We start from the raw sequence: 16045 nt of genomic DNA, 5'->3' as shown, positions 1-16045 counted from the left end.
AATGTGCAGACTCGAAAAATGTGAGATCCAATTAGAAATGCCTATATACTGTACTCGCGGAGTGGGGGTGTGAATTATCGACAAAATGCAATCTGGAAGAAGTACATGAAAAAGTGGGGAGACCTTCCTGGAACCCCAAAAAGTAACAACTTTGTTAGCAGAATTCTACAGAAGGCTGTTAGTGCGCATAAGGAAAGTAATGGACGCTCTTGTGTTAAATGGCTGATTTGCGCATTTAAAAAAAAAAAAAAAGTAAAAAAATGTAAAAAGCTTATGAAGTTAGATTGTGAAAATGCTTAAAAAAAAAAAGTTGGAAAAAGGTGCTTTTGTAAAAAAATGCTCAAAAGCAATTACTTTTTCTTGAAATAAATACTTTCATTAAATTTGGGGTATATAATCTTAGGAAAAAGTTGATTTTGGTGTAATTTGAGGCCATTTAATCTTCAAAACACCAAAAATGACATTTAATTATTGGACCAATTAAGCTAATTGAAAACGGACAAATGCCTAATTAGTCTAGGGGAGGTGGCTAGGGGTTCTGAAGCAAGTCCCTACATCCCAGTCCCTACAAAGACTCAACCTACATTTTCACAGCCTCAAGGCGTTGCGCATAAAAAAACATGAATTTCCTCTGAACAGGCAATGTGAGTTTGGAATTGGATTGCAAATGCAATTCACAGTGCGACTTTGCGGTGAAAATGGCTTGCACAAGACAACTCGCATCTAGGGGGTCATTCCGAGTTGTTCGCTCGCTATTTTTTTGTCGCAACGGAGCGAATAGTCGCTAATGCGCATGCGCAATGTCCGCAGTGCGACTGCGCCAAGTAAATTTGCTATGCAGTTAGGTATTTTATTCACGGCATTACGAGGTTTTTTCTTCGTTCTGGTGATCGTAATGTGATTGACAGGAAGTGGGTGTTTCTGGACGGAAACTGGCCGTTTTATGGGAGTGTGTGAAAAAACGCTACCGTTTCTGGGAAAAACGCGGGAGTGGCTGGAGAAACGGAGGAGTGTCTGGCCGAACGCTGGGTGTGTTTGTGACGTCAAACCAGGAACGACAAGCACTGAACTGATCGCAGATGCCGAGTAAGTCTGGAGCTACTCAGAAACTGCTAAGAAGTGTCTATTCGCAATTCTGCTAATCTTTTGTTTGCAATTTTAATATGATAAGATTCACTCCCAGTAGGCGGCGGCTTAGCGTGTGCAAAGCTGCTAAAAGCAGCTTGCGAGCGAACAACTCGGAATAACCCCCCTAATTGGGCTCCCTGTTTTGTCAGTCCCTGGCCCCACAATTTCTGATTACATCTTGCTTATGAGTATTCTCACAAATTTGAACACACACTTATTAACGTTCTCTTCCCTTCCTTTTGTTTTCTGGCAGAATCTTCATAATGTAGATGTCATTCTATGCATACCAGAAGGAGAATAGCGAATAGAATAGTGTTAAAGTAATTGATAATATTATATTTTTTTCTGTTTGCTTGACTTCAAAACCAGAGACACCACTTTAATGAAAAATTGTTAAGTGAAATAAATAAAATTAAACAGATAATACTAAGTAAAATATTAGCATTCAGATCTCACATAAAGCTAATAGCCATATAACTTACATAATACATCACAAGTATTATAATTATCAGGTTTGACATTTTAATAAGACACTAGAATGGATAAAGTAATTCTATCCGAAATGACTATACAATGGTTTCCATGTTGGGTAAGACTGTACAATAGTAGACAGGTCAAGAGGTATGTGTTAAACATAGAGCCTGCCGCTAAGCTGGACTTATGGCGGCTGAGTAGCATGAACTACGTCTAAAACTCAGTTCCAGGGACTTAATGTGAACTTATACTTAATAAAATGAGAATCATAAAACCAAACTGATGCCATAGAACTACAGTATGCAGGGCGGGGCATAGCTTTGTGGGCCCCATAGCAGCTGAATTCCCTGCACCTATGGTAGCTACGCCCTTACAACTATGGATATCTTGCTTCCATTGCCAAAGTGAGTCAAAATACAGGTTGAGTATCCCATATCCAAATATTCCGAAATACGGAATATTCCGAAATACGGACTTTTTTGAGTGAGATAGTGAAACCTTTGTTTTCTGATGGCTCAATGTACACAAACTTTGTTTAATACACAAAGTTATTAAAAATGTTGTATTAAATGACCTTCAGGCTGTGTGTATAAGGTGTATATGAAACATAAATGAATTGTGTGAATGTAGACACTTTGTTTAATGCACAAAGTTATAAAAAATATTGGCTAAAATTACCTTCAGGCTGTGTATATAAGGTGTATATGTAACATAAATGGATTCTGTGCTTAGATTTAGGACCCATCACCATGATATCTCATTGTGGTCTGCAATTATTCCAAAATACGGAAAAATCCCATATCCAAAATACCTCTGGTCCCAAGCATTTTGGATAAGGGATACTCAACCTGTATAAACAAAACTCTGCATAAAATATGTGAATGGGGCAGAAGTTGACATTGCATTGTATTATTATATTCAAAAGGTGTGTTACCTTAAAGTTTCTTTTACACAGGACAGAGGGGCAGATGTATTAACCTGAAAAAAGTGATTAAAAAGTGATAAAGCAGTGATAAGTGCAAGGTGATAACGCGTCAGCCAGTCATTTTGGATTTGAAAAATGACAGGAGCTGATTGGCTGGTGCATTATCACTTTGCACTTATTACTGCTTTATCCCTTCTCCAGGCTTAATACATCTGCCCCAATGGTTGGGATCCCATCTATTTGTGAGATATGTATTCCCCTATGCGTGCTTAACAGGCAATGCTCTTGATGGAAGGCTATGACAAGTTTAAAACTGAAGCTTGTCAACACCCCATTTGTGGACTGTGTGCCCAGCGGAATGTTGGACAGCTGTCATATCTCCTTTCTTTTCAGAGCACTCGAATATCCAATGGACAAAAATCACAAAATGTCAGATACCAGACCTTTGCTGTTATCTTTGACTGTTGTCATTCATTAATAAAAATGTAATAAAAATATCAAACTGTTAAATAAGTGGTTTTGTTTTCCACCTTCAGCATATTTATGATACCCACACCTGTGCTACCATCTTACAACCAGTAAACCCGTGGCTCACTACCTTATACTACAGCTACTGTATACAATGCAGAAAAAGGACTCAATGACAAAGCAAGTTAACCCAGATTCTGATAAACAGACTAAATATTAGTAAAAGCTCCCAGTCCCATTAAAAATATAACAATAATAATAATAATAATAATAATGATGATATTATTATTATTTTTATTATTATCATCATTATTATTATTATTATTATTTTTATTATTAATAATTATTATTCTTTATTTATATGGTGTCATAAGGAGTCCTCAGTACAAAGTACATGAACAGAAACTGTATGGAAAACAAGAAAAAAGTTACTTACAGTAGACAACATTGCCGAACACACTGTAGACAAGGTTTAGAAACACTGCTGCATCAGCAGCCATAATACCCAAATAAGAAGCAGGGTAGCAGAGCCCAAGAGTAAGGAGCCATAGTAGGCAGTAAGGAGAAATTGATAGTATTAGTGAGGGAAGGAGGGCCCTGCTCGTGAGAGCATACAGTCTAAAGGGGAAGGGCAGACAGACAGGGGTGACATGTAGGGTTGAGACAGTGAGGAAGGAGCATGGAGCAGAGGGTGTGAGCTAGATGGCTTTGATAAAGAAGTGAGTCTTGAGAGCCCGTTTGTAGTTTTGTATAGACGTGGATAGTCTTACAGAGGGATATCGAGAATTCCAGAGGAAAGGCGCAGCATGGCCAAAGCTTTGGAGGTAGGAGTGGGAGGAGATAATCAGTTGGGAGGTGAGGCGCCAATCATTTGTGGAAGGGAGATCAGGTCAGAGATGTAAACAGGAGCGGATTAGGTGAGGGCTTATTATTATTGGTATTAGAACCTGCCCTGCATTCAGAAATTTTGTTACTGCTACAATAATTATTTTATAGTCTACATTTTAATCAAATTTTAAATATCTAACAAGCTCAAAGTTGAAAACTGGACACATTTCTCAATTGGTGGTACACCCATTACATGTATGTGCCAAGGCAATGTCTTAACTTTACTAAGAAGGGAGTTCTATCATGTAAGATGGGAAGTTGCCCATAGCAATCAATCAGATTCTACTTCTCATTTTATCTAGCACTTTTTAGAAGTTAATATCTGGAATCTGATTGGTTGCTATGGGCAACATCCTATCTTAAATAGAACTCCGATCTTAGTAAATTTACCCCAATGTTACCAGTTCCTTCACATGAATAATAAGATTTCTAAGCAACATTCCTTAGGGACAATCTGCAAATAAGTAACTCTACATATATAAGAGACTCTTGTATAATTCCCATTACATTGCTATGGGGTAGCTATTGTCTAAAACTCTTGCCATATAATATAAATAATAAATAATCACTACCCAGAGGTCTATTCTCCTTTAGGAGTGCTAGATTGGTGGGCCCAATGTGCTGCTTTGGTTGTCCATGGGTTATGCAGAATACAAGACAGCAAATCAGACATGGAATCCTGCATTTGTTGTTCCAACAATACCCTCTCCCCCCTTCATATTCAATGACTTGCAATCAGTGTCGGACTGGGACATAAAGGGCCCACAGGGGATTTCAGTGGTAGGGGCCCATGCATCCAGAGGGGGTGTGGCTAGCAACCAGCATCCAGAGGGGGTGTGGCTAGCCAACAGTGAGGCTTGGCTAACCATTAGAGAGTGTATGGTCTGGGCCCCTTTATAAATATGTTAAATGCATGATAATTTACCAGCTTAATGTACTATACAAAATACACCCTGTGCAGTATAATGTAACATATATAAAATGTATAATTCAAGTGCATAATCTGGCACCTGATCCCTAGAGAAGGGTATGGACCCTCAGGCAGTGGAGCCCACTGGGGGTTTCCCCTGTATCCCTGTGGGCCAGTCCGACCCTGCATGCAATATCCAGTGGAATCTGATCACAGTGACCTGAATGGAGATTATGTATGGTCTGCCCTAACATGGTACATTAGTTGGTCAATTTGGTCCTAATAACTAAGCAAAACTACAACTCAGGTTAAGGAATGCAAAATATGTCATAGTGAAATGGTCCAACCCAAGCCTTGACTGGCTGATAGCAATCTGTGTAAAACTAGACTAGAACAGCTGGTCAAAACTAGCATTGCTAATGATTTACTGAAGAGAGGCCTCCACATTACCCAGACAGCAGTGATAGATGACACACACAAGGTTGTTCTCACAAGTCATTTCTGAAGAACCATACCAGACCCTCCAACATGACCCGCCCCACTAGGTACAAAGGGCCAGATGTATGAAAGTGCGCTGTGGTTTCCGCTGACCACAGCGCACCTTAAGCCTGCAATTAGCGCTTCCTCCTAATGTATGAATGGCGTGTTAACGCCGTATAGCCTGGTCGCCGCGCGCCCCCGCCACTTACCGCTACCCCGCTGTAGTGAACGGGAGACGAAGAGCAGAGGCAATGTATGATTGCCTCTGCTGCCCCTTTTCGTCTCCTGAAGCCGAGTGTCCGGAACGCCTCCCCCGGGCAGGCGTTGTGTGGCTGTAGTGTATTCGTAGAGCTCTTGAACACTAAAGCTTTATTGTTACTTCACAAAAGCAGTTTTAACTCCCAGCAGCGTTCGAGCTGAGAGCCTGTCATTGGCAGTTTATTATGGCTAAAGTTGAATGTGTGTGAAAGTTTGCACAAGGTAGTTTTTAGTGTGTAGGGGCAATCACTGTTAATACCTGTGACACACCATTATATTTGTGTATATTATTAGGCAAACCCCCCCCCCCCCCAAAAAAAAAAATGCAGGCACATCCCCCTTCAGAAAACAAGACAACCCCCTCAGCTTCTCTCCCCCACCTGCAGGCACATCCCCCAACATAAATCCAGTCAACACACACAGCTTCTCTTTCCCTTCCCCACTTACAAGCACATCCCCCTTCAGAAATACAGACACAGCTTCTCTTCCCCTCCTTTCCCCCACCCCAACCACTTGCAGGCACATCCCCCTTCAGAATCTCTCTCTCTCTCCCCCCCCCCCCTTTAAAGCCAGCAGCCACGACACTCACTGGCAGGCTGCCAGCTTCCTCTATGAATCCCCTGCGCGCTTAAGGCTGACTTCCGACACCCACCACACAGCCGGCGCCGAACAGCGCACAGCCTATACGCGCATGCGCCTCCTGCTGCCAGCGGCGCGAGCAGGCCGAACGGATGAAGAGCGCATGCGCAGAAATATGCTGCCGATGAGGCCAGCCCAGCCGATGTGGAAAGTGCCCTATCGGCGGACAGGTATGATAACGCACTCACACATCGGCGGGGGCCTTCTTCATACATTGTGGCGGCGGCTGCGGGCGTATCACCACGATAATGTGGTGATACGCCCATGGACACATAACGTCCGTTAGGACGTTTTTAATACATTACCCCCAGAATGCTCTGTTTCTGGACTTCCCTCTTAATTTATGATTTCCATCACCTGTGCTGAACTAGTTAAATGATAAGAAAGCCGTTTCTTCACAGGTGATGGCAATAATAAATTAAGAGGGAAGTCCAGAAACAGAGCATTTTGTACCTAGTGGGGCGGGTCATGTTGGAGGGTATGCCATACTGTACCTGCTAAGGTGGAAGGACAGATAAGGTGAGACATCCGTTAGAAGGAAGAGACCCAATGATCCTACAGACCTGTAGTAGCATATTGTGCTTGGCAAATAAATACAAGGGGGTATATTTACTAACATTCGTAATTCTCCCGATTTGGTGGGAGAATAATCACGAATGACATCGAAAGTGTAAAACTGCAACTTTTTGAATTTATTACGACTAATTTACTAAGCAGCCGTATTCTGCATTTTCGGGTTTTCCGATGTCGATGTCATTCGTTTTTTTAGGCAGTGTTTTACGTGAGTGACTTGTAAAACACTGCCGACTTTAATACAATGAATCTCGGCCGGATCTGAGAGATCTGTGCTGGGCTTCATTGTGCACTTTGTTTAAAAAAAAAAAAAAAGTTTAAATGTTAAAAAAAAATTGCGTGGGGTCCCCCCTCCTAAGGCAAACCAGCCTCGGGCTCTTTGAGCCGATCCTGGTTGCAGAAATATGGGAAAAAAATGGACAGGGGTTCCCCCATATTTAAGCAACCAGCATCGGGCTCTGCGCCTGGTCCTGGTTCCAAAAATACGGGGGACAAAAAGCGTAGGGGTCCCCCGTATTTTTAAAACCAGCACCGGGCTCCACTAGCTGGACAGATAATGCCACAGCCGGGGGTCACTTTTATACAGTGCCCTGCGGCCGTGGCATCAAATATCCAACTAGTCACCCCTGGCCGGGGTACCCTGGGGGAGTGGGGACCCCTTCAATCAAGGGGTCCCCCCCCCCAGCCACCCAAGGGCCAGGGGTGAAGCCCGAGGCTGTCCCCCCCATCCAATGGGCTGCGGATGGGGGGCTGATAGCCTTTTTGTAAAAGTGTAAGATATTGTTTTTAGTAGCAGTACTACAAGGCCCAGCAAGCCTCCCCCACATGCTGGTACTTGGAGAACCACAAGTACCAGCATGCGGCGGAAAAACGGGCCCGCTGGTACCTGTAGTACTACTACTAAAAAAATACCCAAAAAAAGACAATACACACACACACCTTGAAAGTAAAGTTTTATTACATCCATCCACACAAACATACATACATACTTACCTTATGTTCACACGCAGGTCGGTCCTCTTCTCCAGTAGAATCCATGGGGTACCTGTTGAATAAATTATACTCACCAGATCCAGGGTACCAGGCTCCTCGGATAATCCTTTTGTAATCCACGTACTTGATTAAAAAAATAAAACGGAGACCCGAGCCACGCACTGAAAGGGGACCCATGTTTTCACATGGGTCCCCTTTCCCCGAATGCCAGAAACCCACTCTGACTGATGTCTAAGTGGGTTTCTTCAGCCAATCAGGGAGCGCCACGTTGTAGCACCCTCCTGATCGGCTGTGTGCTCCTGTACTGTCTGACAGGCGGCACACGGCAGTGTTACAATGTAGCGCCTATGCGCTCCATTGTAACCAATGGTGGGAACTTTCTGCTCAGCGGTTGACCGAAAGTGACCTCACCGCTGACCACAAAGTTCCCACCATTGGGACCCCTACGCTTTTTGTCCCCCGTATTTTTGGAACCAGGACCAGGCGCAGAGCCCGATGCTGGTTGCTTAAATATGGGGGAACCCCTGTCATTTTTCCCCCCATATTTCTGCAACCAGGATCGGCTCAAAGAGCCCGAGGCTGGTTATACTTAGGAGGGGGGACCCCACGCAATTTTTTTTCAACAAAGTAACACTTTCCCACCCCTTCCCACTGATATACATGCACGGATCTCATGGATCCGTGCATGCCTATCCAATCACGGCTCAAAAAAGCAGGTCTGTTTTTTTTTAGCACTTTTTTACGAGATGTATTTTTTCACGGCAGTGTTTTTTTTTTTTTTGCTTTGCACTTCTTAGTAAATGACCGAGATTCATACTTAAACAGCCGCGTTTTGACCGATGGTGTATTCATTCGTATTTTTTTTGTTGGACTTGCAAAAAAATACGAATGGCCTCATCACTGCCGTGATTTCTGCTTAGTAAATTACCGAGATGACACTTTGAAGAAAAAACGGCATCTCGGACAAAATCGGGACCTTAGTAAATATACCCCAAGGTCTACAAATATTTACCAGTATAACCTTCCATACAGAAAGTATCACATGACATCCCTTTGATTAGTGTGTCAACACAACAGATAAAAAGCACTCAAACAACAATCACACATTGAAGTAGAATGATCCTGGTAATTGGTGATATCTAAAGCACCTATTAATGCATCTTTGTACCATTTTCCATAAAATAGGAGCTTATATATATATATATATATATATATATATATATATATATATATACACAGTATATGCAGGAACAGGCTCAAAATAACACAATACCTATCCAATTGTGTCATAGTTTTAGTGGCAGAGTTAAAAGGCTCTCATTAGTAAAGCTGCAGGAGGGCGTCGTTTAGATCAGTTCATGTTTTCCAGGTCACCTAGCAGGTGCACAGGTGTATTCATTACTCACTGACACATTTTAAAAGACCCACAGGTGGAGCAAATTGTTTCACTTGTGATTCTGTGAGGAGACCTGGAAAATATGAACTGTTGGGGGTACTTGAGGACCGATGTTGAGAACCACTGATTTAGATGTTGTGTAGTCCATAAGTGCCCACAGCTAACACATGCTATAAACAGTCACAATGTTCCAATGAGAAAAGACCCCCATTAAGACCCTATGAGTCCCAGGCAATATACAGCTTGGGCCCCCCTTCTGCTACCCTGTTTGTTAAAAAAAAAATGCTTTCAATTGGTTAGAGCAGTGGTTCTCAAACTCGGTCCTCAGGACCCCACACAGTGCATGTTTTGCAGGTAACCCAGCAGGTGCACAGGTGTATTAATTACTCACTGACACATTTTAAAAGGTCCACAGGTGGAGCTAATTATGTCACTTGCGATTCTGTGAGGAGACCTGAAAAACATGCACCGTGTGGGGTCCTGACCGAGTTTGAGAACCTGTGGGTTAGAGTAATCCAGGCCCCTCAGTGCACAGTGTCCTTAGGCTGGAGCCTAGATTGCTTCATGGATGATCCCACTCTCAATGGGATGTATTCACTGTAGAGGTTACGTCATCTGTTTGAAAAGCACAGCTGACTGAGTGCCATGTACATATAGTATGTAGTCTAGCCTGCACAATATATATTTGACTAGTGAAGGGTAACAATCCTCATGCAGTAACCTGCTCATGTTGTAAATAAAAATTCAGATTACAAGATAATTCCTTGAGTGGGATAGCATTAGCCCTTAAACCAAAGAGGTTGAACAGAGATGCCAGGAGATGCCAGGAAATGTTAGCTCACATGTCTAGTGGACCGAACACAGCATAGACATACATTTTGTTACTTGTTCTAAGCTAATTATGAAATGACCAGGTTATGAGCCATATTCAGTATGCATCGCATCTGAGATGCGATCACATACTCCTGAATATCAGCCCAGTGCGCATGCGTGGGCAGGGAGATGCAATTGCATCTCAGTATTGCGAACGCCTCTGCCTGATTGACAGGCAGAGGTACTCACAAGGAGATAGTGAGCGGAAACGGGAGTGGAAACGGGCCGTTTCTAAGGACCCTATTTAGCTTCAGTTGCAGTTTTGCTAAATTAGCAAAACTGCAACTTCTTGCGATCGCATGCTGGGGACAAGGCCGCCCCAGCACAGGACAAAGTCGCCCAGCATGCAAATGGCCGCCAGTAATGCTATCGCAATTTAATTGCAATTGCATCGCTGGCCATGCAAAACAAGGGTAGCCCCCTGCCTGCGCGGCCTAGCTGTGAAGGCACGTGCACCGCCGCCATGTTTTGCTTTGCAGCGGCCGCGTGTGATGTTATGTGACCCCCGAAAATGTACTGGACCCGCCCCCATTTTCGCCACAATGCCCCTGCAATACCACATCACTGCCCCTGACTGCCCTGTGAAGGCATCTGCCTGTCAATCAGGCAGAGGCATTCACATCACTGAGATGCAGGCGCATCTCCTGGGGGCCCCATATGCGCAGAGCGGGGCGTGCGTGTGTGCATTGGCCCAAAAATCAGCCAGATGCAATAAGGCCCTATATACTCAATGCCTTTCATTTGTTCATCAGAAGCAGGGAAGTCAAACACAGAAATGTTACATATATAAATAATATTGCATTCATTTTTGGGTTTTCTTGGTCACGTTAGCAGCATTCCACGACTCACGGATGTGCTAGATTAGTATCATTATGGGCAATGGACCAATAATTCCTATAGCTTTCTATAAACTCCTTTCCTCGTTAGAATTGTTTTACCAACTGATTGAGTGCATAATTTTTCACTGCAATTAGACAACAAAACATCAGCCCTTGACAGAAATCTTATCTAAGTGCCTAGAAAACAATGGGTGGGACGTGTTTACAAGCCTTCCTTGTAGGACAATATACAAGGTAACCAAACAGCAATAAAGTGCTTAAAATACTGGCTCATACTTTACACAAAGATGCTTACAAAACAAAGCCACAATAATTAATTAAAAATTCTATACTTCTAAACTAGATGTTTTTCTAATAGAATCCAATGAAGAATATAGAGAACATACCAACGCTTACCAACTAAAGATTAGCATGTTAATTATATAGGAGTCAGAAATAACATGTGGCTATAAATGCATTCTAAATTGAGGAGAAAACAGCACTTAGAAGCCAACTAAAGGTAAAGTGACAAATGTAAATCCTATACCTATCTATCTACACACACACACACACACACACACACACACACACACACGCAGGTAATTATAGTGACACTAAAGTTAGAATATTTAACCGATATGTACAATTCTAAATACATTTCTACAAAATATACTCTGATACCTACTGCAAATGGATGCATACAAACAAAGACATAATGACTTGATATTAAGCATGACAATATAGCTTTGTGAGATGTTGTGTAAACAAACTGTACAATCACATCTCAGATCTAACAAAACAGAAATAAAAACTTACAGTTGTTGGCAGAAAGTTTTACCAAGAATAAATATACGACTCCTAATCTAATTCATACCTTAAATTTGCTGATATAAATGCGCCTCGTGTTAAAATTCAGACCTTCTTCTAAGCGATCCCAAGTAGAGGTGTGTCTGTAATACCTGTCTCCTGAACTGTCAGGTAAATGTGACTCAGGTTTACCTGTGAGAGCACGGACGGCCAATGTGATGTATTGAAGAAAAAAAACCAAGCCCAGGTTTCAAGATTGGGAGGAGCAGAACTTGCTGTGTGTGCCCTTTAGGGCACCAAACAGGTTTGTCCTACACATTCTTCTGTCCTTGTCTTTTTCTGTTTCTAAGTGGGCATAGCTGCCACATTCTTCAAATTCTCACTAAAGGAGTCATCACAGACCAGGTATCCTGGAAACAAAGGCCTGTCACCTATTTTTTAGTAATGCTCCATGGTCAGGTTGAACTGTTGTATCTCTTGAACTGCTCACTTGCTGCCACCTGTAGATTTTTTTCCACAAACGTGTTTTACAGCTTTTAGGACTTAGGTTGTTCAAACACCATTTGTTAAAAACACTGAAAACAGGGATTAGCTGTAGCAAAAGTCTATTTTGGCCCCCAAAGCACTCACAGCTATAAACAAAACTGCAGGATGTGTGGAATCAGAGGTTATATTAGCACAGGAGCGGCCTCACTGGGTCTATCTTGGCATCTTTAGAAACAATTAAGGATTAATCATACATTGGCAACCCTATTCTAAAATTGTCCATTTTAATCCTCTACACTCTTGGCTACAGATGTTGTAACTTGAACCCATGTCCATTCCCTTAGCACCCAATTTGGGATAAATCAAGTTTTCTTTTGCGTTTCTCTTCTGTACAACACACCTCATGAATAAAAACTGGAACACTGTCCTATATTTGATTAGGACTTTATAGATAAAGCATAATGAAGCTCTTTAGACTGAGACACATTAGGGTATATTTACTAAAAAGTGGGGTTTCAGATGTGGAGATGTTGCCCATAGCAACCAATCAAATGCTGGCTATTATCTTCTAGAAGGTGTAAAATCTAATTTGTTGCCATGGGTAACATCTCCACATCTGAATATCCACACTTTAGTAAATATACCTCACAACGTCTACCTAAATTGTATGAGCATTTACAGGTACAATCAACAATATTGCGAGATCACCTATTCAGACCTGGGGCCAGATGTACTAAGCTTGAAAAGTGATAAATATCACTGTGATAAAGCACCAGCCAATCGGCTCCTAACTGTCATTTTTCAAACACAGCCTGTGACATGGCAGTTAGGAGCCGATTGGCTGGTGCTTTATCACAGTGATATTTATCACTTTTCAGGCTTAGTACATCTCCCCCCTGGCATCTGCTTTGCGGGAATGTTATTTACTTACCTATGGGAAAAGGTATAATTTCCATATTTTAAATGAAAGGTTACATTGTGTTACATCAGAACCTCTGGTGATGATTGAGAAAGGAACTTGGCTACTCTGCTCTTGTTCTATTGTAATTAAGGAAAATGCATACAAGACTTGATTGAAGTGGAAAATGATACCTAGCAAATCCTACAGTCTTATGTGACACTCTGAACTGGACCCACTTAATTTGTAAAACAAAGGGTATGCATTGCAGGCAACTGTCGGACTGGATAAGACATGAGTAAGGTCCCCTAATTTTCCCCTTGCTGAGCTTCGATTACTACCCATCCTGTTAATGCTGAAGGGGTTAACTCTCTTCAGCTGTTGCCTGGGAGACGCTAGCAGGTCCAGTGAGCAGACAGGCACTAGGACCCTTGGACTTACTTAGAATGGAGGAGGGAATGAGAAGGCTGATGGAGTTTTGATTGGCTGTGGCAGAGCGGGAAAAAGAGGAGGCGGGGTTCGCACCAGTGTGTGTGAGCTTTTCCATTACTTATTTTATTGCTCCGCCATCAACATAACCTCTCCCAGTAGCTCTCCTATTGTTCCACAAAACTGCTGCCTCCACATAAATTCTCTAATTGCTCCATAATAACACGCACCCTATAATTGCATTCTGATTTAACCCCTGAATAGCCTCACACAGATATAACTCCAAGGAATGGTTACTGTCATACTCACCTCTCCTGCTGCTGGCTGCTGGATCCACCTTGGTTGCTGCCACACCATCCCCTTCCTCCGAGGTCTGCGTCCGCGCGATGACATCAACGAAGTTTGGCACGCATTGGCGCAGACCTCCTATTCCATAGGGCCGGGTGGGGTCACATGGGGGCGGGACCTCGGGACCGCTTCTATTATTATTGGCCGGCGGCCGCAGCACTGTACAATGCATGGCCGCACAATGGGGGTCATTCCGAGTTGATCGCTAGCTGAAAATGTTCGCTGCGCTGTGATTAAGGAAAAAAACGGCACTTCTGCGCATGCATATGCGGCGCAGTGCGCTCGCGCGACGTACTTTCACAACGGCCGATGTATTTTCACGCAAGGTCTAGCGAAGCTTTTCAGTCGCACTGCTGACCGCAGAGTGATTGACATGAAGTGGGCATTTTTGGGTGTCAACTGACCGTTTTCAGGGAGTGTTAAAAAAAAACGCAGGCATGCCAGGAAAAACGCAGGCATGGCTGGCCGAATGCAGGGCGTGTTTGTGACGTAAAATCCGGAACTGAATGGTCTGAAGTGATCGCAAGCACTGAGTAGGTCTGAAGCTACTCAGAAACTGCACAATATTTTTTTGTAGACGCTCTGCAATCCTTTCGTTCGCACTTCTGCTAAGCTAAGATACACTCCCAGAGGGCGGCGGCTTAGCGTTTGCACGGCTGCTAAAAACAGCTAGCGAGCGAACAACTCGGAATGACCACCAATGTACAATGCTTGGTGACTCCAAGTATGGAGTTGTAACAGGTAAATGAACTGGATTTGGACTTTGGCCTACTCTCTAACCTCAAATGAAACAATTTCTCAAACACCGCTCCTCAGGAACGCTACTACTCCACCCTACTGTAACTTCCCCTGGTAATTCTACCAATCATTGCATAACATAATGTTTTAATTAATACTATTAATACTCATTTTTATTGTCACCATTGTTATTATTCTGTTGTTACCATGTACAACACGGTCCCTTGCCTGTGTTGATATTTTTTTATTTCATTCCCCACTGTATGTTACACTTCTACTAATTGCACATCCTGCTAACTGTATCAAATGTAAGCAGGTTAAACAACATGTGGAACAATTCATGCAGTGTGTATTGAATTAGATGCTTTTCATTAACCCATACATCTTAGTTGCATGTATTACTTATTTCACATATTGTAACGGGATGTAGTTATGTGACCGACGGTCAGGAGACCATCGGTCACAATACTGACGGCTACATCCTGAACCCCCTATATCCCGAGCGTCGGCATGCTGACTAGCAGGAACAATTCCCACTTGCGGGTGTCCACAACACCCACAGAGTGGAAATAGAACCCACTTGCCACCGAGCCTGCAAGGGGCTTTGTTGCACTCCCCTCACACCCCGCCAGCATTCTGCTGGAACGCTATCGACGGCAACGCATACCCCACCCATTGTAACCTATGTAGTGCGACAAAGATGGCTGCCTCACCTGGAACACTCTTGGGTAGGATCGACAATGCATTCTGATGATGTTATAAAGTTCCTGCATCTTGCTTTAATGTTGTGTAGCTTACCAATTATGTGTCTTCTTGTCCAGTCATTGCCTATATCATCCAATTTAACCTATGTAGTGTGCACAATATCGCTACCTTGCCTTGTACCTCTCTGTGTTAGTGGAATAATCCTTGGAACTTGTTATCCAAAATGGCTGCATCAATCCTGTATTATAATCATAGGTTTCTGTATTTCCTGCATATCTAAACCTCTGTATTATGTTTATGATTTCTGTATGTATGAATTCTGTCAAGTGCATCGAGTGCTATGTAAATAAAATTATTATTTCTCTGACGTCCTAGTGGATGCTGGGTACTCCGTAAGGACCATGGGGTATAGACGGGCTCCGCAGGAGACTGGGCACTCTTAAAAGAAAGATTAGGTACTATATCTGGTGTGCACTGGCTCCTCCCTCTATGCCCCTCCTCCAGACCTCAGTTAGTATCTGTGCCCGGCCAGAGCTGGATGCACCCTAGGGGCTCTCCTGAGCTTCCTAGAAAAGAAAGTATTTGTTAGGTTTTTTATTTTCAGTGAGATCTGCTGGCAACAGACTCACTGCTACGTGGGACTGAGGGGAGAGAAGCGAACCTACCTGCTTGCAGCTAGCTTGGGCTTCTAAGGCTACTGGACACCATTAGCTCCAGAGGGATCGAACACAGGCCCAGTCCTCGGTCGTCAGGTCCCGGAGCCACGCCGCCGTCCCCCTTGCAAGAACGAAGAGAAGTTGAAAATCGGCGG

The 16045-nt window shown here is 43.1% G+C and overlaps 1 protein-coding gene across 5 annotated transcripts in view; it reads right to left on the bottom strand.

Annotated features, from left to right (window-relative positions):
- Positions 1-12064, bottom strand: part of ZNF185 (zinc finger protein 185 with LIM domain) — a 344343-nt gene extending 332279 nt beyond the window's left edge. For 3 of the 5 annotated variants that reach the window (XM_063937558.1, XM_063937560.1, XM_063937559.1), the window contains exon 1: positions 11698-12064. The gene's annotated coding sequence lies outside the window, so the exon portion shown is untranslated. The remainder of the gene's footprint in view (positions 1-11697) is intronic. The other 2 variants (XM_063937556.1, XM_063937557.1) reach the window with 1 other exon arrangement.
- Between the last annotated feature and the right edge of the window lie 3981 nt (positions 12065-16045).

This window comes from Pseudophryne corroboree, chromosome 8 (assembly GCF_028390025.1).
Source record: "Pseudophryne corroboree isolate aPseCor3 chromosome 8, aPseCor3.hap2, whole genome shotgun sequence".
NCBI classification, from domain to species: Eukaryota; Metazoa; Chordata; class Amphibia; order Anura; family Myobatrachidae; genus Pseudophryne; species Pseudophryne corroboree.
This window is presented reverse-complemented; position numbering and strand designations above follow the sequence as displayed.